Genomic DNA, 26,186 nt, shown 5'->3' on the forward strand with positions numbered 1-26,186 from the left:
AAAATTATTTATGATTATTATGGAGTCCAAAAACGTTAAATCAACAATTAGTGATAAAATCGGATTCAATGCCCAAATAAAATATTCATGCCACATATTATCTCCACATTTAAATTACTTTAATTTGCAATCATTCTATCCAACTAGGCCCGTGCCTTTATTCTCAAAGATTATTATTAAACACGCCTTTACACATTACCCAATATTAATTTATTACTCCGACACTTCTACAGATTATTTTTATTTTGTCCACTGGCGAACTTCGCGATATTTACAATCAAATCAATGGACTTCATTCCGTCCCACAACAATTTATATCACTTGGCAACCCTACCTCTGGATTATCTTAACAACATGCCTTAATATCTATAAAAGTTCTGATACTGGAAAAACACTTTGGAAGCACTTCTAAATGAATATTAACATTATCTTTACGTGAAAAGTGCTCCATATCATATCAAACAACTCAAGCACTTGAATGAACAACTCAACCCTACTATACTCTATTTAATAATCAAAATTATGATGAGTGCTCGATCTAATCATGTACATATTAATTTGTCCCTTTATCTATCTATCTTTGAATTTATACGAGCCGGAAACGGCTCGTTTCACAATCAAGTTACCATGATAAAATAATATGATTTCCTCCCCCTAACGATAGCAATCTACAAATATTTGAAAAGGTTACTCATCCCTGCCATTGTAGTCTGCTAAAACCGGACATGGAGCCTAGCCCATCCGGTTTTTAGCACTGCATTCCACTGGTATTCATGCCAGCTTGAAGAATTATTCCTTGACCCTTTTCAACTTTACACATTTTGAATACAAAGAAATAAAATAACTGTTGCACTTTGGAATAATTTCCACCCTAACTTCTACTCACGAATTTTACACTCTCGGCCTTGTATCTAGCCCACTTAATGTAGATATATATTCTTCATTCCTTTCCCGGACACTAGGAACATGGGATACCTCGGGATCCACTTTACAACGGCCCGTGCGCGCACTTGAATTTCCGTCACGCGTTAACACAGCTGACCAGGTATCAGTTTATAATCGACTGTTTACTAGGTGAAATACATCAAACACTCGTGATCGTTCTCACGTAACGTACTTCCTAATCAGTTGGTAGAATCTCACACTCCGTAAGTTATGCTTTACTGAGTCCTGTCCATTTGAAACACTTCATACTAGTATACTGCTCAAGACTGTAATATGAGCTACATCACGTCATGAATCACTGTACTATGTAACAATATAATACTTCGAACCCTACTCCACGAGTAAGTACACACACGCACCCCTGGCGTAATCACGGCTCGAAAAAAATATCAGAAGTTGTCACGCACCCCAGGCGTGGTATCCACTCGAACGCTTTGTCAAAAGTAGTTTTTAGTCCTTGTCCACGACCTCATATTTATATTTGTATCCCCTCTCTTCCGAGTTCAGTGGAGGTCATCTTGTGACGCGCAGTTCCGATACCCTCATACGACAATTTGCGGTTCGGCCCGTGGCTTAAATATGATATCCAATGATGTAATTATGTTCTCAAATGCTCTATACCAATTCTCAACTATTGTCGTTCGCTGGTAAGTGATATATTTGCGAATTTAGCTGCCGTATCCCGGCCTGGGATTTCGCGCTGTATTGTGGCGTCCTATACCTCCAGCCAATCAACGAATAGCGTCCATGAATTCTCAGAATTACACCATGCAATCTCCCTTTTTATAAGTTTTATAATATAGTAAGGCTCCTAAATTCCACCTTATTCTGAATTGATAACTCACTCCCTTCTATCAGTTTAATCCACGGAGTTAGCCTCGCTAGTGCCCCTTACAATACGAAGTTGTCGCCTTGCTTTGGTCAAGTGAATTTTTCCATTGGTCCACCTAATCCACGTGACCGGGAAGGCTCATATTTTCTTCTTCCAGTGCCAACCCTGCGTTCAACTCCCGCTAGTACATGGAGATACCCCTACGTCATTTCTCAGAAATTTGCACCCAGCTCTCTGAGCTGTCGCCACTACCTATTCTGCTCGGGGATATGAAAACTTTCCGCAACTTGTCAACAACTCGTGCCTTTCTCTTTCCCCCTTCGTTACAATTTCTGAGAATTCTAATTCTGCCGTTCATTGTGTTTGTTAATCTCAGCGGAGACAATAGTCTGTGCATGTTTCACCATACCATCTCGGCCTGGCCTGCTATTACTGTACGTACAGTAAGATCTTCTCGCTTCTGAAAATGAAATATATATTCCTCCATAAATAATTACAATTGCATGACGCTTATCACACCCCCACCAGGGCGCAATACCGCGGTTTGGAATTTTGTCTTCATACGTTAAACCGTTTCGGATAAAGGAAGGAATATATATGTTTTCGGATCTTAACCCACATTTAACTCTCTGAGCGGTTACATTTGTTTCAAACCTTCTGTTATTTAACACCTAGGATATCATTTCAAATTTTAACTTCATTATTCAAACGGTTTCATGTACTGTAAATACATAATTTTGTCATCATTCCTCATCCCCCAGTTTTCACTTCTATTTGTAACCTCATAAAAAGAATTCGACTCCTTTTATACACTTCTAAAGTTGAATCTCCCCCCCCCAATCCCACCACAGTCGCAAAATAAGGGTGTCTTTATTTTTAAAGGAGATTCGAAATACCAATTTACTCGTCCGTAACATCCTTCTATTTCGAGATATAAGTATCCTCAGACAAAGAATCAACTCAATTTTCAATTCATTTAGCACCACTCCAGTTAACTGGATTTTCTGAAAACAAAAGAATACGTGTTTATTTCTAAAGGAGATTCCGAATTCAAATTTTCATGCCTGTAACATTTTCAGTTTTTGAGATATAAGTATCCTCATTTAAATAAGTTTTTGAGATACAAATATCCTCATAAAATGATTTCAACTCCTTTTACAATCCCTTTTGATTCCAACCCCGCCCCCCACCCTCATCACTTTGTCAAAAAATACGAGGGTCTTTATTTTTGAAGGAGATTCCAAATATCGTCCGTAACATCCTTCGATTTCGAGATTTATCCTCACACACAGAAATGAACTTTTTTTCAATTCTTTTACTCCCCTTAGGTGGATTATCCGAATATAAAAGAACACGTGTTTCTTTATTCTTAAAGGAGATTCCAAATTCAAATTTTTATGTCTGCAACATCCTTAGCTTTTGAGAATTAGTTATCCTCATAAAAATAATTCAACCCCTTTTTCAGTCCTTTTATCAATCCCCACCCCCAAGTGATTTTCTCGAAACAAAAAGTACGTGTTACCTTATTTTTGAAATATATTAAAAGTACCAATTTTCACGTCTCTAATATATTATGTTTATGACATATGCAGTAGATATGCTCATTTTTAAAATTTAACCCGTTAACACTTCCCCTTAAGTGGATTTTCAGAAAAAAATAAGCGTATTCCCTTAATTTTCCAGGATATTCCAAATACCAATGTTCACGTCTGTAATATCTTCAGTATTTGATATGTAAGTATCCTCATAAAATTAATCTAACACTTTCTTCACTTGTTTTCACCGACCCCACCCCCTTTAAGTGGATTTTTAGAGAAAAAAACTGTTTCTATATTTTTAAAGAAAATTCGAAATACTAATTTTAATGTGTGTAATATCTTCAGTTTCTGAGATGTAAGTACCACCATAAAAAGAATTCAAGCCCGTTTTCAGTCCTTTATAAAGCCCTTAAGTGAATTTTCCGAAAAGCTAAAAGTTACGTGTTTATTTACTTCTAAAGGAGATTCCATATAACAATGTTCACGTCTAAAATATCTCCAGTTTTGGAGATACCAGTATCCTAATAAAAATAATTCAACCCCTTTTTCAGTCACAAACAAAAAGTACGTGTTAGTTTATTGTTTAGGAGATTAAAGACACCAATTTTCACGTCTGTAATATGTTAGGTTTTTGAGATATACTGTTGATATGCTTATTTTAAAAATTGACCCCCTTAAACGTTTCCCCTTAAGTGGATTTTCAGAAAACAAATTATACGTGTTCTTTTACTTTTAGAGGAGATTACCAATACCAATTTTCACGTCTGCTATTGGTTACGTTATTGAGATATTTTGTAGATATACGCATTTTAAAAAATTCACCCCCTTTGTCACACCCGTTTAAGTAGAATTTCCGAAAAACAAAAATATGTGTTTCTTTATTTTTAAAGGAGATTATAAATATCAATTTTTATGACCGCAATATCTTCAGTTTTTGAAATATAATTATCCTTATAACAGGTATTCAACCTCTTTCTCAACTTTTTTCACCGCCTTTAACCCTTTCAGCCCTGAGAGATTTTTTTCTGAATTCTTATGTGCAATGCATATTTATACCCCTTGTTTGACATGCATGAATATATCTCGAGGATATTTTTGAGGTGTTTGAATAATTACTAAGTGATGATGAAGAAGTGGTTCAAATTATTGAACGACAACGGGCAACAAGAGTTTTTCGAGCAAGGGCACGTCACTATCATAATGGAATGAAACAGATTTTTTATAGGTTTAGGCTTACAAAGTAGATCGTCATAATCATATTTCAGCAAATTGGTGCTAGAATAAACCATGCAACGAAGACGTAAGAATGTAAAAATGACTTTTTGAACTGTTTGAATGTCAAAGGTGCAAATTTTAGAAAATAAAGTAACCTCCTTCTATTTCAGAAATCAGGGTGTAGAACCCCTCAGTAAGCTACTAATAGCATTGCGGTTTAATGCCGCCGGTAGTATGTTTATTGCAATAGGAGATTTCGGAGGAATTCATAACGCCACTGTTTCATTGACTATATTGGGTGTGACAGATATTATAGTTTTTCTTGCTCCACAGCAAATAAAAATTACCGACAGAGGAAAATGAAATGTCCGTAAGTAACAAAAGTTTTACAAAATGGCTTAGTTTCCCAGAGTGATTGATGCCAATGACTGTACCCACGTCGGAATACAGTCCCCTGGAGGAGATTCTGCAGAGCAATACAGAAATAGGAAGGGGTTATTTTCATTAAATGTGCAGGTTGTAGCTAATGCAAATCGTTGCAGACTTCTTCTCATTTTCGCACTTTACTCTCAAATGTTTAACTGATTTGGGTATGCTGCCACTCTAAGAATTGTATTTCTCTGTAAGTTTATCCCAGCAAAATTCTTTTCCTTTTCATGTCGTAGCGGTTTTCATTTTGCACTCAATAATTCCACTGTATTTCTGCACCCATTGCACAAACAGTTCTCTTCCCTTGCAAGTAAAATTAGGACATCATTTACTGTGTTTATCCGCCATTTTCCCCACAAGAAGTAAACAACACATTATCGACAGTCATCTTTTTCGGAAGTCACTGCTACTAAGATCGTATATTTCCTTCTTCACTTCAGTTTAACTTAAGCCGGTCATTATAAGACTCAACATCGGTTTAAACTCTAGTTACAGTTTAACTCAATCTCCATTTTAAACCTTCATTATAATACCGGCCCTAAGTGGTATGTTCCGAGCTGTTAGCGGAGAGATGGCGTGGAATGACATCCGTACACGAATAACTTTGTGTGGTGTCTTTAAAAGTAGGAAAGATCACAATATGAAGATAAAGTTAGAATTCAATGGGACAAATTGGAGAAAATGTTCGTTTATAGGAAGGGAAGTTAGGGATTGGAATAAATTTCCAATTTCTTTGCAATCATTTAAGAAAAGGCGAAGAAAACAACAGACAGGGAATCTGCCACCTGGACGACTGCCCTAAATGAAGATCAGCGGTGACTGATAATATCCAACATTAATATAAAATACGTTTTTCTTTGTAAGTGTGAATGTTCAATACAAGTCAGCAACCAGTGTGAGCAACAACTTAAACAGTGTTCAAATATCGATGTGTTTTTCGGATTATTAATTTAAGAACTATATTGGACTACACATCATTGAGGAACAACAGTAAACAAACGACCAGTTATTGATCTGATCAATAAGAGGAATTGCCATTGGTTGAGTCGCGTTCTATGGAAATCGCAAGACTCTGTGAAAGGGCAGTCTTTCATTTCAACCTAGAAGATGCATGTACAATGAAATTCTGAGTGCAGGTGCACAGTTAAAGTGAAGTTTCTGAAACCTTTGGAGTGAAATCAATAATGTAACCACCTATAAATCTAGACGGGGATCTTCCTTGGATGCTGTACAGACCAGTAGGAGCGTACAGTTAGCTAAAAAAAGGCACACTCTGACTATTGTGGCATTTCTGTTAGGAAAGTTTTTCAGTTAGGTATAGCGTATGTTTGTCAATCTACTGGTGAAGATGCTGGTGCTTACTGTCCTACTGTTGGGGAAGAAATTACAAAAGGAGCATAAAGTGAATCTAAAGACTGACGAAATATCGTTGACATCACTCGAACATATCTTTAAGTAAAATTTATTAGCGGGAGGTTTAACTTCACACCAACTTGGGCAAGTTATCTGGCAACTATCGAATAGGAAATCTAGTGGACATGCCCCAATTGGCCCTGTCAGACCTGAATTTTATCCCACGGACTTAAAATTTTACTTTTATGGCATTTAGCTTTCTGAAAGGATAAATATATGTGCTCCATCCTTAAAGAAATTATTGGCATGTATGGCATGTGCATGTTCACGTACAATTTTCACTGAAAGTTGTCGATGCCTATTTTTAACACTTGTACTAATATCCATGTACGGTATGTACGTTGTATGTTTGATATTCAGCCAAGAGGCTGGTTTGATTCTTCACAGCCTCACCAGCAGCTGTCACAGATAGCCTAGCCGTCACTGAAGTGGCTTACTAGGGAAACGGGAAGCGACACAGTTTCCCGTTGCTTTCCTCACTGAGCGAAAAGTAGCTAATACGTATAAGTCAGCCAATTCCACTGAAATGCATGCACCAAACGACCCTATGAGTAATATTATCATACCATTCGTAACAGGGCCTGGCTGCATAAGGAATGGTTTTACTCGCTGAAACCTCCGTCACTTTCATATTGTCAAGGCCAAGGATGAGACTGAAACAGGTCAATGAAAGTAACAAATTTAGTCTGGCGCATACCAGAAGACATAGAGCACTGTCAAAACTACATCTCGGCCTCAAAGGCAATATCTACGTTTAGTAAGAAAAATGGATTATATCCCCAATGAGAATACTTTTCAATAGCATTAACTAACATTTATATTCATAAAAATGAAAGATATTATAATTATCTTACTTAGTGCTGTTCACCCACGTTCGCAAGCCGTCGTTACGTTTTTCTAATACTTCCACCAAATCCTAGTGGATGGCATTATGTTGCTAAGTGTAGAAGGAGTGACGTACAGCAGTATGAACAAGCCTTTTCATAAGTTGTAATAGATTCGAAGCATTGGGAAAAACGCAATGTACTGTGCACGTTATAGTTAACTCTGGGTCTGCGAGGGTTAAGATACAGCACCATTATTGCCTGGAATCATCAAGGCTGCTAATAGTGCGGTTCAAATCTCGCCATCTTCCTAGTTTAAAATGACAACTACACGGACCGAGACACGCAGCCACATTCCTCGAGATTTTAACCACGTTCTATGACGAAGAATATCTTGGGATGAGAGGGGGACTAGGATGCTTTAGCGCATCATATTGGTATTCTTCATTTTGAGTGTGTATGATATATTCAGGATTCGTCAACGGTAACTACACTTCAGAATCGCATGCTATTTTTTCGGTACTACTCATCAAACCGTCCAAGAATAATACCATTCCTTGGCACCTCTGCCACGTATTTTGATCCACACTGGAATTTTTATAATCAAGTGGCACTCAGTTGTCTCCAATAATTGACACTAGGTTTAGGGACCTAAATGATCAACGATTGTAATTTCGTCATCAGCATTATTGGTGTGATACACAACTCGGTAGAAACGTGGTGACTTAAAATGGACGAACCAACAGAGGTAAACTACAGTACATAATCCTTTCATTCCAAGTGGGGTTTATCATTCATTCTGTCTATTAACTTCAGTAGTTTTCAGTAGACTAATGGTGGCAACTGGAATGATTAAAAGTGATTTGTAAGTAAAGTTTGAATAAATTTTCCTGGGTCTGGAGATGGTTTCTCATTGGTGACGAGATTAATTCCCACTTTCTCGTACGACTAATATTCCAATGTACTGTATATTCTGTAACATACCGAGTGAGTTGGCAGTGCGGTTGGGGTCACGCAGTTGTGAGCTTGAATTCGGGAGATAATGGGTTCGAATCCCACTGTTTGCAGCCCTGATGATGTTCTTCCGGCGTATCCCGTTTTCATACTAGATAAATTCTGGGGCAGTATCTAAATAAAGCCTACGGCCAATTCCTTCCCACTCCCAGCCTTTTTCTATACCATCGCCGCCGTAAAACCTGTGTACCTGTGCACAAGCGACGTGAAGCAAATCGTATAAAAAGTAATATCGTCTTTATCCTACAGCTATATACCAGAGTTTTTATTTATTTCCTCTATTTCTATGTTTACATGTCTTCCATTTCAGCTTCTTGTCATTTTTTACAATTAATTCTAGGTCGCGGAGACAAAGACAGGTCTCATGGCGCCGATGGGATAAGTTCCTCTCAATTATGCATAGAATCGACGTTATTCATTATAGGCCCTATGCATTATTTCTCACTAACAACTGTTTTACCGTTTACAACTTAATTCAGATTTTTTGTCCCGTTGACCAACAGGATACATAATTTTATATCTAACCGAATCTTGTTTCAAAGTCTAACGTGGTGTACTTCCAAACAACATAATTAAATGGCACAACACCTTTATTACAGACCGGGTTTATCATTCATAGTGTCTATTCGTTGATTACAATAGGTTGTAACCATTACTAGTTTTAAATGTTGGAGATTGGAGGATTTGAGCCCTACGGTAAGTCTTTATTTCTTAAATTATTTCCCTTATTATTATAAGTACATCTTGTCTGGTTCAACCCTGATACATGATTTAATTGACCGTGCAGCCAGTGACTCAACGTTGAGCGTCAGACGACGGGAAATAAAAAGGCCAGTGGGTTAGGGTGGATGAGCATTTGTAGTAGGGCAAGGGACACTCAGTAGAGGAAATGCTGCCGAAACTCTTTTACTGATACCGTATGTACTTTTAACGGAGCGGCTACAATTAGACGCAAGTTTCTCCATGCAAGGAGCGACCTACCTTTACAGCAGGCAGTAGGTCTAAAATGCCTTGGCGTTAAACCCAGTGACAAGCCGGCCGTGATTTTCATGTCGCATCATCATTCGTCGAGCCCAAGTCAGGGACCTCTTGGCAAAAAGAGCGTCTTCTCGAAGTGATGTACCCCGAGAGAAGTGAGTGATGACTACCTGCCGCACGCCGAGGCAGGAAAAAGAAGCAAGGCTATATTAGCCGTCTTGTGAATAGAATACAGGAAGCTTCGCAGGTCGTTCGCGACACACCACACATCATGAACAGAATCCAAAGGTCACTAATGCACCGCTGTGAACTGTGCATTGAAGTAGGAGGCCTATTGAACATCTACTTTATTCCCAGTGATTTTTCAGATAAGCCAATGTGGAGAACGAGAGGCAACAAGGCGGACCCCAGAGCTTGTTGGGAAGAGCTCTAGGAATAGAAGATTTTTGGATTATAAATGCTTAACTTATTTAATGTCTGAATGTTGACTTGAAATACTGAACGAAATAGTTCACCAACTAACTGAATTTGAGGAGTCTTTTGATAAGGAATATTATAAGTCATTTGGGAAATTATTTATATGGATAAATATCAAGATATTCGTAATTGATCATATCTAAATGGAAATGTCGTTCCAAACTTTTCTGAATACCTGAAAGGAAATTGAAATTTCGTCACTCCAGGTTAACCAGGCACACCTCTTCGCATTGATTAGGCACCTCTACTGGAAGTTCGCTATGTCATATATCTCTCAGTATAGTTAATTTACTGTTGTTTATGCAGCTATATCAACAGCCGAAACACACTCGTATAACTTGCACATTTACACGTTTTCCACCCACTTTTTATGTATTTAAGGCATAAAGTTTTCACCATGAAAATGTATCCCGTTTTTATGTACCTTAAATTTGTCAACGAGCTGACAGAACAAGGGAACACACCGATTTTTCTATTTCTTCAAAATAATGCTCAGTAAAGCAGACTGCCTAAAATTTTCTAGCTAGTGGTTTAGCGCTGAAATATACCGAATATTTTCGGCGACGCAAGAACGGAAAACGCAACTTGTAAGGTAGGGGCTTTGGCCTTAATTAGGGTATAGTTACCGAAAGTTACCTGGTTTGAAAATGGAATAACGCTCAAAGGCATCTATGGGATTCGAACCCATAATCCCACGAAAGCAACCTCAAGAGCCCAACCTTAAGTCAGACAAGTTGACAACAGAGAAAAATGAGCGCAAACTCTTACTTCCCCATTAATAACTCGTGTATCCATCATAATAATGATACTCGTGTCTTAAGTGGAATATATTTCAGGTGGTTAGTGCCTAATCGGTCAGTTAATTACTGATGTGAAGATCGTAATTTGAATTCAGTGACTTACTTATTGGTTTGAAAGAAGGCAGTTTGGGGTTAAGAAGGGTAATTTCCATGAGGCTCAACTTCCAGGAACTTTGTTTAGAAGAGTTATAGGGAGGTACATTTAGGGGAACGGGGTGGCCTAGTGAGCGGTGATAAGGAACAGGGAACTGGAAATCAAGTAGGGATGACATAAAAATGTTAGTGCTGAACTGTAGAAGTATTGTAAAGAAAGGAATAGAATTAAGTAATTTAATAGATACATACTTACCAGATATTGTAATAGGGGTTGAATCGTGGCTGCGAAATGATAGAAGATAGAATGGATGCAGAAATTTTCTCACGGTACTGGAGTATGTATCATAGAGATAGGATTGTAATGGTAGGAAGGGGAGTATTCATTCTGGCGAAAGAAGAATTTGAAAGCTACGAAAAGGTTAAAGATGACAAACACGAAATTCTAGGTGTAAGGATCATCTCTAAAGATAATAGGCAACTTGATGTCAATGGAGTGCACAGACCGGGAAAAGGTAGCGCTGACGCTGATTCAGAATTACTTGATAAAATAATCAACTATGTAGGAAACGATATGGAAAGGAACGTGATTGTAGCGGATGATCTCAAATTACCAAGTGTCAATTGGGAAGGTAATGCGAACGACAGTAATTATGACCCAAAAAGGCAAATAAATTAATATGGGAAGGGCATCTGATTCAGAAAGTGATGAAACCGACTAGAGGGAAGAATATTCTGGACGTGGTGCTGGAAAGCCAGATGAGCTCTATACAGAAACTGAAGTAATGGATGGTATTAGTGATCACGGAGCTGTTTTTGTGGTAGTTAAAAATATATCTGAAAGAAAGGACAGTTTTGAAATTAAGACTATTACGCAGTACCATATGGCTGATAAAAGAGGCATGAGGAAGCTTTCAAAAAGTAACTATGATCGGAGGAAAATCGTAAATCAAAATATAAACTGACTCTGTGATAGGTTTAGAGCAATGGTTGAGGAATGTGAAAATAGGTTTGTACCTTTAAATGTTGTGAGGAATGGTAAAAATCCACTATATCATAACAGAGAAATAAAGAGATCAAGAAGGAGGTGCAGGTTGGAAAGAAACAGAGTTAAAAATGGCTGTGGAAATAAAGAGAAATTGAAGGAACTTAATAGGAAGGTAACACATCGATTTTTCATTTCCTCAAAATAGTTGGGAATGAAGCAGACTGCCTAAAATTCGATTGGGCTTCTCCAAATTGGCCCGTGATCTTAACATTGCTCTCGTACGTAAGGGCATGATGTCATAACCTCACCTAGCGATAAGAAACACTCCAGGTTGAGCAGTGAGGTTACCATTGCCCTCGTATCTATGCGTATGGAGTTATATCCTCACCTAGGGGGTCAAAACGCATCCCATATCATTCCCTGCCCAATTAGGCCCCTCCAATTGAGTCTGTGAGTTTGGGATTGCTCTCGTACGCAGGGTTATGACTTAATTCCGCGTATAATGGTCTGGAACGTACATAGCCTTACTATTCAAATAGGCGTAATTTACTTCATTCCAGAATCGACATAGCCTTACTACTCAACTAGGAGTCAATGACCTCGTGGGAAAATGCTAACTCAGCACCCATTGTTTTAGAACATACTTCGCCCTTCTACTCAGATCCTAGTAAGTATCGGGGAATTTCTTTGCTAGATATCACCTATAAATTTTTCTCTAAGGTCTTATATTCAATAATCCATGACCAGCTTGACAGTGAACTGGGTGAATATCAGGGTGGTATTCGTCCAGGGCGAAGTTTTTCAGATCAAATTAGCAATCTCAAATGGATCATAAAACATAAACGCATTAGGAGCAAAATTTAGTGATCACATTTGTTGATTTTCAAAAGGCTTATGATACTTTCCATCGTGAATCATTACTACATATCCTTATTGAATTTGGTGTACATAGATAACTTTTTAACCTTATTGCGGTCAGATCTTTTACTCAGATCCTAGTAACTATCAGGGAATTTCCTTGCTAGATATCACGCATAAAATTTTCTCTAAGGAATTATATTCCATAATCCATGACCAGCTTGATAGTGATTTGGGTGAATACCGGGGTGGTTTTCGTCCAGGGCGACATTTTTCAGATCAAATTATCAGTCTCAAATGGATCATAAAACATCAACGCATTAGGGAGCAAATATTTAGTGATCAGTTTTGTTGATTTTCAAAAGGCTTATGATACAATTCATCGTGAATCATTACTACATATCGTTACTGAATTTGGTGTACATCTCTGAACCATCTGAAATGCATACTGCTCTTTGACAGGGAGATGAATTATCCCCAGCGATGTTTAAATATGTGCTGAAAAAATGCGCGAATTGAGTAAGGTATGTTCTCCGACTGTTAATATTGGAAGGAATATTAGATTAAATTGTCTTCCATTTGCTGATGATCTGGCATTATTAGCAAATAGTATATAAAAAACAAAATTTCAAGTAGAGGAACAGGGAAGATTAGCAGCGAAGTTTGGGTTGAAAATATTTTTGAGAAAAAAATGATGCCATACTTTAAAGCTGACACTCCACATATATTAAATAATACTCAGAAAATTAAAGTTTTAAATACATTTAAATATCTTGGTGAAATTGTCAATTGGAATGCTAAAGAGAAATCATCCATAGATAATAGAACCCTAAAATTGAGACGAGCTCATCAAATCACATTGTCGAGTTACAAAAACAGTCTCCTTTAATTAATGCCAAATTTCGCCATTATAACTCTGTCATCAACTAGAAGCAACTCATGCAAGAGAAACATTATTCAAACTGAATACCCAAGCAACAACAGACAAACTGCAGAAAGTGGATAGGAGACTTCTCCAGAAAATTGTTAATATAAACATCATGTTGACGGCCAGTGGAGACTTTTACCCAAATCAGAAATTTACAAGGATAGTGACACGATGAGAAAATGGAGGATTGAATTTTTTAGGACACATATAACGTGTGCCAAATTCTGGACTCCTAAATCAGCTTTTTGATTCCTTTTTGAACAGTAAAACAAAGAACACTTGGTCTAAAGAAATACAAATGTATTTTGATGAATTGAAAATTACTACAGAGCAAATTGAAAATATAGAAGAGAAGAGATTCTAAACAACGAATATACAAAACTATCACTTAATACATAAAAATGTAAGCAGTATGTTATATCATCAGAAGAACGGGCTGCAAGATCGTCTAGAATGAAGCAGTTTCGGTAAGAGAATAAATAATCAATTATAAAAGAATGAACTGGTTTTTTGAAGGTTTTATTGTATAAGGTTGATTTTGGTGTTCCAATGTGGGTGTAAACAGTTTAAATAAATAAATAAATAAATAAATAAATAAATAAATAAATAAATAAATAAATAAATAAATACATAAATAAATAAATAAATAAATAAATAAATAAATAAATAAATAAATAAATAAATAAATATTATTATTAACTACGTAATGGTTTTGCCGTAATATAATATGCATGTATAGTACTGCACAAGTACCTGATTTTTCCTGCATTTCAATTTTTAAGTTATTTAATTTTTAATATGTACCTTGTATGAATATAATGACATCATTTAAGAAAAGACTAGACAAACAATTGATAGGGAATCTCCTACCTGGGCGGCAGCTCTAAATGCAGACAATTGATGATTGTGTGTACAAACATTTTTCATCTGACTCTATACACCGTACTTATTTAATGGACTTGTCACTGTGGGGGGAAGGCTTTGTCAAGTCCGAACTTGATGCGAAGAAGTGGCTGCAGGAGAAACGTGAATCTGGAAGCTAGGTGAGGCATAGGAAAGCAGTTCATAGGAAGAAGAACAGATGACAGCAACAAGCATTGAATATTGTTGCTGCTGCTGTCTTATCAGCACACACTACACAGATGCAACAGGATCGATGACTACAATGAGCCGTGAATCGGCTCACTGTATCAATCCAGATGATGATGATGATGATGATGATGATGATGATGATGATGATGATGATGCTTTTGTCTGAAAGGGCCCGTATCGATTCAGTAGCATGAACGGGATCAAATGAATCGATTCAGTAAAATGAATCGAATATCCCATCACCATTGTAGGGGTGAATATTGAGCAAGGAAATAGTAAGGGAACGGATGAGGTCTTCAAATGTGGGTGGTGAGAAGAAGCAACAGTTGGATGATATGGGCGGGCCGGTGGTTCTATTAGGGGATACGAGTTCTGGTTGATTTTGGGGAAGTGGAGGGCGGTTTCTGCAGCGGCGTGAGTATACATTGAGTAGCTCCACAGGTGTAACACTGGGATGGTGGGTGTGTGTTGAGACGTCTGGGCTTAGCGTGTTGTTGACTACAGTGTACACATACCGTGCTTTTAGCTGTACGGTGAGTGGTGGGATGATTGTTGTAGGCGAAGCATCGCTCACACCTGAAGTATTGGGGAAGTGGTGCACGAGATGATTCAACTTTATGACGACGTCGGTGAATGGAGACTCCTCTGGCCAATACCTGGTCTTTGTCTTTAGGTGACGGTATAACAATCCGTACCATGTATATTGGACACGTTGCGTCCTTGATCCGGCTTACCTTCTTTGCTGGCATGCCGTCTGCGTTGAGTCTGGGAGTATGTTGTCTTCGTTAATAGAGGGATCCAACCCACGTATTACACAACTGAGGAGACTATAGCGCGGATGGGGAGGGGGAGGTTTTAAAGGTGGGGTTGGGAGGGGTTGAAGGGGGTGCTTGATTCTAGACGTTGGAAAAATATGTCAGTGGTGAGTAGATTGGCAGCAGCATCTCCGTTGACCAGTATGAATACACCACTTATAGTTATTCTGATGTCCGCTTTTTCCTCTCGGCCCATGATGTACCTGACAAGGAAACTGTCCATACTTTTGCAATGAAATCGACAATAAAATGTGATAGAAAGGTTTAGGGGTCCATAAGAATGCTATGTGCGAAAATTCAGCTGCCATTTCGATCTGTAAGGTCCTGAAATCAATACGGAAACGTCTAATAGAATTGCACGCGTTAGCATATAGCTCGACGTGGACATCCCTCGTAACCAGCTGAAACGGTTGGGTTACTTCGAGCATTCTGCGATAGCCAGTTGACACATGCTCCCTTCAAAGCGCAGTCATGAATCCGGCTGATGTTCTAGAGTATGCTTTACGTTATTTTCCGTGAAAAATGTTTCTCCTCTTCCCGTGAAATAACTTCGGAAGAAAGGGAGTTGTGTCGACGTGTGATCGAACTAATTGAAAATCATCTCATGGGTGCCAGCATCGTCTCGGAGTCATGTCTGGAGAAAAATAGTGACAGTGAAAGTGACAGTGGAAGCAGCGACACCTCATCTGCATTATCTGAAAGAGAAGGTAGCACACCATTGCCAAAACAAATGTGTTACGGATCCGATTTTGAGCCCCGAGTCTGATTCCCGTCAATCAAGTGAAGAGACACCGCAGTCACCTAGCAAATCGACTACTTCAAGCTATGCTTTCAGTCCAAAGAAAAAAGTGAAAGAAACTGTAGGTATTGCGTACAAGAGAAAAGCTCTAAATATATTATTAAATAAGGGGGGTAAGGATCGGTTTTCATAAACCACTGTTCGCATAAGTTGTCGTAAGGTGACGTCACTACTACAACTGCACAGGTGGAAGATCCAATTAGAATCCACATCAGTAAGCCCCATTGAACACAGGAAATTGATGCTTACAAAATTATTTTCTCGCTTTACAGAAGCAGGAAGACTAAAGCAGAATATATGCGACGAAGTCCTGCGACTGTGGGCCTTGAAAATTTCAAGAGAGATTCCAATGTGCCGAACTAATCTCAGCGCATGTGTTAGTTGGTTGAGCCGTTTTAAGAAAAATGATTTTGTTGGTTACGCAACTGAACAATTTGGCCATATATGACATTTAAATCGCAGAATACCATTCATACTTAAACACATTTCCGCTAAAGGTGAAGATTGCGTTTTTTTTTCTATATCCCTCCTTTATATACCTTTCGATGGGGATACATATTGTATGGAATTACGTCCAAATCGCGTCAATGTTTTTGGTGTTTACCATATATTGCCAATTAGAGTACGTAAATGAATTAATGGCTAAATAACAAAACTGTACTCTTAAACATAACCTATTGTCATGGCATAGGATACCGCAACGTTCAGAATAGAAGGTAAGCACATAACCAAATTCGTTACAGAGACAATCTGAAATAAATAAAATTATTACACTAACCATATTAATTATTGTACTTTAAGCTAAAACTGTCGTTAATTTGTTGGATGACGCAGTAATTGTATGGACTAATTTTCTGTAACAACTACTTGAAAGTTATTAATATAATGTTCCTTGAAATGGACCTGCTTTTTTACAGTTGTCAGGATGTGAACGTTAAAGCACAGAGGCACACTTATACACGAAGAAATTCATTTTACAACATATTCCTTCAAAATTGCAACATTCAGTTCAAATTTTAATGAAGCGAATTAACCATTGTAATACTGTGGAATGAAATTTGAAGCAAAGTTTAATGTCGAAATAAGAGGAAAGTTTGCAGCCTGATGATGCTCTTGGCCACCTTGAAAAAATTTCCCATGTTTGTGCAAACATTAAAAATGGTGGTCAACAGTGCCAGTAATTGCAATTCGCGTGGTTAATTAAATATTCCATTAATAATAGAACGATACTAATGATGGAGTAATGTTGTGCATATATAGGAGGGCCCGTATAATTTAGACTCATGCCGTTAGTGGTTTCGCATGCTACGCACTGGTTTCACTGCAGCCTCATGCAATATTTCCACCATACTAGTAGAACGAAACTTGCTATGGGATTCTAACGGTATGTTTCAAGTTAATATTTATAACATTAGTATAGGATAATACAGAATAGGCTATACGTAATTCAAAAAAAAATGTAAGAATAACAGTGGGGGAGAATCAAGTACTGTTTTCTTTTTTCCAACCAGAACTCCCTAGTGAGAAGATCAAAGTGATGCTGATTATCATCATATGATTCTGCACAACTGATTTTCCTCTCGTCTATTAATGGTCAGTAAATCGTGCTGTAACGGTTCAAATCCCGTTACAAAATGATATCTATATTATTATTATTATTATTATTATTATTATTATTATTATTATTATTATTATTATTATTATGTCCGTATTATTATTATTTTATCTGTGAGATTACTATTATTTTGTTATAATTATTATTCAATTCCAGTACGCAAAGATTGTCGCATGCGTATTTGTAATTGAGTGTATGCATATATACGTATATGTAGATTATCATTAAATACCTGTACAGTGAGAGTTTCGATGTATCAGATGTGGATGTGACGTCGTTATATTGTTATACTACTGGCGATTCTGCCAAGTCATTGCTACGCCATGGCTACGTCATCGTATTTAGTTTGCACTGAGCTCACTTTCTTTGAGAAACTCAACGAGCCGGCGGCGGTTTCACAACTGTATGTAATATTTGCCGCGTTGTGGGAGCATGTCATTGTTATTTCTGGAGATTGCGTAGGTGTGTCAACCAATGGTTATAAATACGAGGACCAGCGCCTTAGAGCGTCAGTCTACGGGAAGGAGAGGCCTCAGTCGGTCATAAGTCATTAGTTAAACGGAAGCTGAACAGTGAAGTAGTCTACTAGATGAAGAGGCCTCAGTCGGTCAGTCAACGAGTGTGAACGAGAGATGGAGAGGACTCAGTGAGCTATTAATCATTGGTCATTGAGAGAGTAAGGCCAAAGTTGGTCCGTCACTTAGTGGAAGACACGGACGCAAGGGCTTACCATGGAGTCAGAGAGGGCAACCCTGGACCTGCCAAGAGGTAATACCATATTGACTTACAAAGAAGTCAGATGATATGGAGAAGAAGCAGTCACAAGGATGTATCACCAAGTTAGGCGTGACACATCTACAGTAAACACCAGATCAAAGGAATACGTCGTAATTACACTCAAAGTGTTGAAGGTACAGTCAAGTGAATCAGTGAGGGAAATATTTCGTATAAATTGTTAAATGTCCGGTCAAGAAGAACTCAAATTCATGCCTAGTTCCTTTCAGTTGCAATGTCATAATTTCATATTCTCATCTGTTTTATCGCAACAAGACTCACTATTTTTTGGCATATTATTTAAAGAATATATATTGTTCTATCAAACGAATTCATAGTTTTATTTCATTGACAGTAAAATATCCTAACCTCAAAATTAATGGGGAAACCGAACGCCAATCTCCTTTTCCCAGAACTTATATGGTATACTAGCAAGATACCCGTGCTTCGCTACGGTATTAAACTGAAATTTATAATTGAATGGATATCGATTTATATATAATCCGTCAAAATTCGAGATCTGACTCGTTTTCTGAGAGATTACGGCAAGTTCCCTCCCATTTTTCGATCTCTCTTTCCAGCAATCAATTTCGTACTTCCCGGGCTAGGACCACGTATTCCACCCGGTCAGTTCGGTCCCTAAATGTTTGCCATCTTTTCCTATAAGCATTTTTAATATGGATCAAATTCTTGAGGAGATTCGGCGTGGTGTCTTCTTGGGTGCCTTGGCAGTACTGAACCCGCGGCCGGACTGCATTTGTAGTCATTACCCGTCCAGACCCATTTCCAGCGCGGTCCGCACATTTGACGACGGTCCAGAATATTCTTCTTCTTCTTCTTCTTCTTCTTATTATTATAGATGTTCTGGACCCCACAGCAAGATGCAAGACCGCTAATTGGCGGTAAATTCCATCTGCTGCCATTGTCATTTTTGACATTGTGACCAGCACTATTGTCGTGCGTAGGCAAGTACGCGGAATTTCTGGCGATACGAATGACATACTTCCGTGCATTATTGACCTTATTATAGAGGTGAACAATTGGACAATCAATCTCATTCCTATCGTTTATTTCAAATGTCTTTAACTTTTATTTATATGCGAGGAGAATCTACTGTAATCTAAGAACGTTCTCCCAAGGAATATATATATATATATATATATATATATATATTTTTTGCTAGTTGCTTTACGTCGCACCGACACAGATATGTCTTATGGCGACGATGGGACGGGAAAGGGCTAGGAGTTGGAAGGAAGCGGCCGTGGCCTTAATTAAGGTACAGCCCCAGCATTTGCCTGGTGTGAAAATGGGAAACCACGGAAAACCAATTTCAGGGCTGCCGACAGTGGGGTTCGAACCTACTATCTCCCGAATACCAAGGAAAAGATGGCTCTGGAAAACGAACCCAGGAAAGATTAAAAATGATCGGTTTATGATCAGAATAAGTACATCGAAAATCCACAGCCTGTTTCCAGTCATTCGACAGGATCAGGAATGGAATGAATAAACAGTAAAATCAATTGGTCTAACCTCCTTTTACACCCCACCGTCGTTAGTTTCATCCCCCCCCCGCAAAAAGAAAAGAAGGCATGTTTCTTTATGTTTAAAAGAGATTCCAAACTCCAATGTTCACGTCTATAACCTTCAGTTTTGAGATATAAGTATCCCCATAAAAATAATTCATTTTTTTCACATCTTTCACACTCCCCCCCCCCCCCCTAAGTGAATTTTCCTGCAACAAACTCGTTTCTTTAATAGTAAAGGATCTTCTAAATACCAATTATCACGACTCTAACCTCTTCAGTTTTTGATTTATGTGTCCTCGTGAAAGGAATTCAACTCCTTTTCACTCCCTCCCCCCAAGATTATTCCCCCCCAAAACGCGTTTGACTTTGATTTTAAAGGAGATCCAAATACCAATTCTCACGCCTGTAACAAATATAGTTTTTATTAGATGTAAGTATTCTCATACAATTAAGTCAATTAATTTTTCAATATTTTCACCCCCCCCCCTCATTGGATTTTCCGAGAATACGCGTTTCTTCACTTTTTAAAGCAGATTACAAATATCAAATTTCACGTCTGTAACATCTTCATTTTTGAGATGTCAGTAGCCTAATTGAAAGAAATCAACACTATCTTCAGTCAATTTTACACCTCCTCCACCCAAGTGGTATTTCCGAAAACTAAAAATACACGTTTCTTTATTTTTAATACGATAAAAAGTGCAATTTTTCACTTCTGTAACATGTTAACTTTTATGAGATATAGGCCTACTGTAGAAATTCTCATTTTAAAATTTCACCACTTTTAGTTCCCCTTAAGTGGAGTTTCCAAAAACAAATCACCTATGTTTCATTACATTTACAGGAGATTCCAAATACACACTTTTTACGTCTGCAACATTTTACGTTTCTCAGATGTTCTGTAGATATAGTCTTTCAAAAAATTCACACCAATACGTCACTCCTGTTTAACCGCCATTAATTGGAATTTCCAAAAAAATACGTGTTTCTTTATTTTCAAAGGAGATCCCATATACAAATTTTCAGTTCTGTAATATCTTCAGTTTCTGAGATATATGTATCCTCATTAAAGGCATTCAACCAATTATTCACCATTTTAAACCCCTCCTATTGGGATTTACAGAAGAAAAAAAATTACGTTTTCCTTCATTTTAAAGGGAGATTCTAAATATGAATTTTTACATCTGTAAAGTTTTGAAGTTTTGAGATGTAGACACACTTATTTTAAAAATTCACCCCCCTTTTCACCCCCCCCCATTATTTGGATTTTCCAAAAACGAAAAAATACGTGCTTCTTTAGTTTTAAAGTAGATCCCAAATACCAAATTTCAAGTCTGTAATATCTCCAGGTTCTGAAATATAAGTAGCCTCATTAAAGGCATTCAACCTTTTTTCACCCTTTTCCACCCTTCTTATTGGGATTTTCCGAGAACAAATAATACATGTTTCTTTATTTTTAAAGGAGATTCTAAATACCAATTTTTACATCTATAAACTTACACCAAAAATTACGCGCCCGAGATACCCACATTTGGGGTATTCGCAGGGGTCAACCCAAGCGAAGTGCAATGCAAGGGCCTCACCCTGGGGGAACCGTCTTGTTGATCACGGTAACCCCTACGCCAGGTAAGTATATACACTCATTTGAAAAATTCGCCCCCTTTTCACCCCTTCCCCTATTAATTGGATTTTCCAAAACCAAAAAATATGTGTTTCTTTATTTTTAAAGGAGATCCCAAACACCAGTTTTCAGGTCTGTAATATCTTCAGGTTTTGAAATATAAGTAGCTACATTAAAGGCATTCAACCCGTTTTTCACCCTTTTCCACCCTTCCTATTGGGATTTTCCGAAAACAAAAAAAATATTTTTCTCTTGTTTTAAAGGAGATTCTAAATACCAATTTTTACATCTATAAGCTTTAAATGTTTTGAGATATAGATACACTCATTTTAAAATTTCACCCCCATTTCAGCCCCACCATGAATTGTATTTTCCAAAAACAAAAAATACGTGTTTCTTTATTTTTAAAGGAGATCCCAAACACCAATTTTCAGATCTGTAATATCTTCAGTTCCTGAGATATAAGTATTCTCTTTAAAGGCATTCAACCACTTTTTCACCTCTTTTCACCCCTCCTATTGGGATTTTCCGAAAACAAAGAAATACGTGCTTCTTTATTTTTAATGAAGATTCTAAATACCAATTTTTACATCTGTAAACTTTAAAACTTTTGAGATATAGATGCACTCATTTCAAAAATTCACCTCCCTTTTCACCCTCCCATTAATTAGATTTTCCAAAAACAAGAAAATACGTGCTTCTTTATTTTTAAAAACGAACAAAAGTTCCAATTTTCAGGTCTGTAATGTCTGCGGTTTCTGAGATATAAGTACCGGTATCCTGATTAAAAGGCATTCAACCCATTTTTCACCCTCTTTCACCCAACCTATTGGGATTTTCTGAAAATAAAAAAATACGGGTTTCCTTATTTTTAAAGAAGATTTTAAATACCAATTTTCACATCTGTAAATTTTTAAAGTTTTGAGATATAGATACACTCATTTTAAAATTTCACACCCCCTTTTCACCCCCTTAGCGACGGAATATCCAAAAATCCTCTCTTAGCGAGCACCTACATCTTAATATGAATATATCCTCAAAATTTCATTCTTTCATGTCCAGTAGTTTTGGCTCGGCGATGATGAATCAGTCAGTCAGTCAGTCAGTCAGTCAGTCAGTCAGTCAGTCAGTCAGTCAGTCAGTCAGTCAGGACAAGTTACTTTATATATGTAGATTGTCAAAAGTAAGCTTATTACCCCACACCCTAGAGATAGTCAAGAGTCGCATTCTATGATTGCTGCACTGAGTGGCAGCTGGCGCCCTTCATATAACGTATGTGTAAGTAAGCAGGTAACAAGTAAGTGTGAGTACAAGGTCCGACGAGTGTGTATTTTATTTAATGAATGTTCATTTTCAGAATTTCCATTCTAAATGTAAATATTCAGATTTTTCAAGTAAAATGCAGATTTATAATATTTGTAAAATTAGTCAGACAGTTAGGAAACTCTCAGTGCAAAAGGATACATACTATGGAAGTAAAGAGGACAATGACTCATGTAAAAATGAGAGAGATATAGTACATCGGCAAAATACATAGGAAAGCTTAAAGTTGGTTCAAGATATGAGGGAAGGATTACGAAAACTCGAAGTCTATAACGTCAATAGGCCTACTGCCAGTAAAATATAGATCAGCCACAACGGTTATATACCATGAAAGTACATGGCGATCACTCAACTCCGAAACTCATCAAATTGGACTTGAGAAGACCAAAACGAGGCACAGTGATTTGATAAATGACGTTTTTTTTGCACTTGGAAGCTGGTCGATTACCTATCTGGCGTCAGCTACAGTAGGCTCTCGGATGTTAAATGAAGGTTTCCAACACTAAATCCTGATGCAAGTACTTGCACAGTGGGAAGAACATTCAATCCTCAAAACACATGGTCCGACGGGGCATATAGACGAATACACTAGTGGTACCCGGCATTCTAACCCCCCTGATGGGTCGGTACACACATTATTATTATTGCATTTTCCCGAATAGTCCGACTCGTTGGCTGAACGGTCAGCGTACTGGCCTTCGGTTCAGAGGGTCCCGGGTTCGATTCCCGGCCGGGTCGGGGATTTTAACCTTCATTGGTTAATTCAAATGGTCCGGGGGCTGGGTGTTTGTGCTGTCCCCAACATCCCTGGAACTCACACACCACATATAACACTATCCTCCACCACAATAACACGCAGTTACCTACATTTAGGCAGATGCCGCCCACCCTCATCGGAGGGTCTGCCTCACAAGGGCTGCACACGGCTAGAAATAGCCACACGAAATTATAATTATTTTCCCGAATGGTGATTATGCTTTCCAAGACGATGCTGGAGTGCAGGGAATTATTTGAGGAAAGAATATCTCTCCTATCATCAGTCTAATTAGTCCACATATTCATTTTACGTCATTTCCGCAAATTACTTGTAGGACTTCGTGGAGCTCAAATTAATTACACTGAAACGCACTCTACCCAGAGTTTTGTCGACCAACCCTCATGCTTTCTGTCACAGTCTTGTTGGACAAATGGCACACCACATGAGGATACGGAGTATTAAATATACACTCTATGACCAAGAAAGTCGCTCCGGGAAGGCGTTGTCCGATTGTAAGGAAATTACGTATGCAATGACATTCGGACAGAACATGCAAATGATTAAATTTTCGCGTCCAGTGAATGAATAGTGGGAGCTCCCACGCATCGAACTTCGCATGCATGAGGTGTATATAAGGCGCGATTCTGAAGCATATGCTCAAAGTAGCTGTTGCATTCGACTGCGATATCTTAACGTCGGCTGTAAGAATGCCACCACGAAGGATTCGTGCTCATTACGAGCAGATGTCAGAGTTTGAAAGAGGTCGTACGGTCGGATTGAAAGGAGCTGGTTGGTCGAATCGAGCTGTCCCTGGACATTTGGGTCGAAGTGATGCGGCGATCAGACGATGCTTGCAAGCGTGGGTCAGCAACAGCAGGCATCAGCGTCAGGACGGCAGTGGTCGACTGAGGGCCACAACAGCAGGTGCAGACAGAGCGATTGTCAGAACAGCTGTCACAGCACCGAAGTCGTCGTTATCAACAACCCAGCGTGTGACCCGCACACATGTGTCCACCATGACCATCAACAGACGCCTGGACGAGTTACGTTACTTACCACTCACGCATATTCACCATCAAGCCAGATTGCAGTGGTGCCGCGCTCGAGCAACGTGGAACTGCGCTGACTGTGTACGAATAGCATTTAGTGACGAGTCCCGTTTCCAACGGTGCCCTTACGACAAACGCAGAAGTGTTTGGAGACGTCCAGGCCAGCGTGGGGATCCTGCCGTGACTATGCACGCCACACAGCCCCACAACAGGGGGGTGATGGTCTCTGGGGTGCCATCTCCTTTGGTAGCCGGCCCCCTCTGGTAGTCATCCCTGGCACACTGACAGCACAGCGGTATGTTGAAGACATTCTACGGCCGGTTGTGTTGCCGTTCCTTCAGCGCTATCCAGGCCTTACTTTCCAACAGGATAATGCCCGGACGCACACGGCACGTGTTGCTAAGTACTGTCTTCAAGCTTGCCCTATCCTTCCTTGGCCAGCTCGGTCGCCTGATCTCTCTCCCATAGAGCACATTTGGGACGTTTTATTTTTGTTATACAGTGTATAATCGTCTCGGAACATTGCATCCCCTGTGATATCTTCTTCAATGGAAGTTTTTATTTAGTGGGTTTCAAAGTTAAATGCAAGGAACAACTGCACGAAAAATGAATCAGTACTGCAACGGTGCCTTGCAGAGCCATGGGAATGTTAATAAAATAATTCGCACTGATGAACTCCCAAGCAGAACGTTATAAACAAACTCCAGCCCGCGGCAATGAGCACCACTGATCGCCTCGGACATATAATTCGTTTATACCACGTCCTTATAAGTAGCGACTGAAAACACCAATGTGGTCATCCAAATTTCTTAGATTTTTTTCTTGTAATCTACATTGCATACCAATTACTGATTTGCGGTTACCTCAGCTTCTTCACTTCTCTCTTGGAAGAGTAAATGTACGTAGTATACATTAGATGGAGATGAAATGACAGAAACGGTCAAGAATGGACTGGGAAACACTGGGTGAATTATCTTAAGCTATTACCGGTGATATTTCAGCACCGAGATAAGCAACTGACGTTCTAGCCTTACAGAATAGAAAGACAAACCGCATCTCATAGAAAGCTTCCAGCCATTATCAGTGTCTAACCAGAGATTTACAGTAGTAAAAAACATTTTTCAAGTATATCACCTTATTCCTTCCACAGTCGTCAGATGGACTCGTACTGGGTGTCAGGAAAAGCGTCCACATATTTCCAACATTTCGTTTCATCAGGTTAACGTGTCACCATTCACAGTCCTAACTCCACACGTGGCTTGGGATTAAACACATACACTGAACGTCTAGTGTTGCTTGTGAATATAAGTCCGCTTGATTTGGCAAGCAACAGTTTTCTTCCCTTTTCGGTGTGGATCTCATTCATCACGTTGATTTTCTTTTCTTTCTTCCACTATTTGCATTACATCGCACCGACAGAGGTAATTCTTATCGAGCAGAAGGGATAGGAAAGGGGAATGAAGCGACAGTGGCCTTAATT

The 26,186-nt window shown here is 38.5% G+C and overlaps 1 non-coding gene across 1 annotated transcript; it reads right to left on the minus strand.

Annotated features, from left to right (window-relative positions):
* Nucleotides 1–21,429: 21,429 nt before the first annotated feature.
* On the minus strand, nucleotides 21,430–21,590 carry LOC136865032 (U1 spliceosomal RNA). The gene has a single exon (XR_010859425.2). It is a non-coding gene; the product is annotated as a U1 spliceosomal RNA (small nuclear RNA).
* Between the last annotated feature and the right edge of the window lie 4,596 nt (nucleotides 21,591–26,186).

Source organism: Anabrus simplex, chromosome 2 (assembly GCF_040414725.1).
Source record: "Anabrus simplex isolate iqAnaSimp1 chromosome 2, ASM4041472v1, whole genome shotgun sequence".
NCBI classification, from domain to species: Eukaryota; Metazoa; Arthropoda; class Insecta; order Orthoptera; family Tettigoniidae; genus Anabrus; species Anabrus simplex.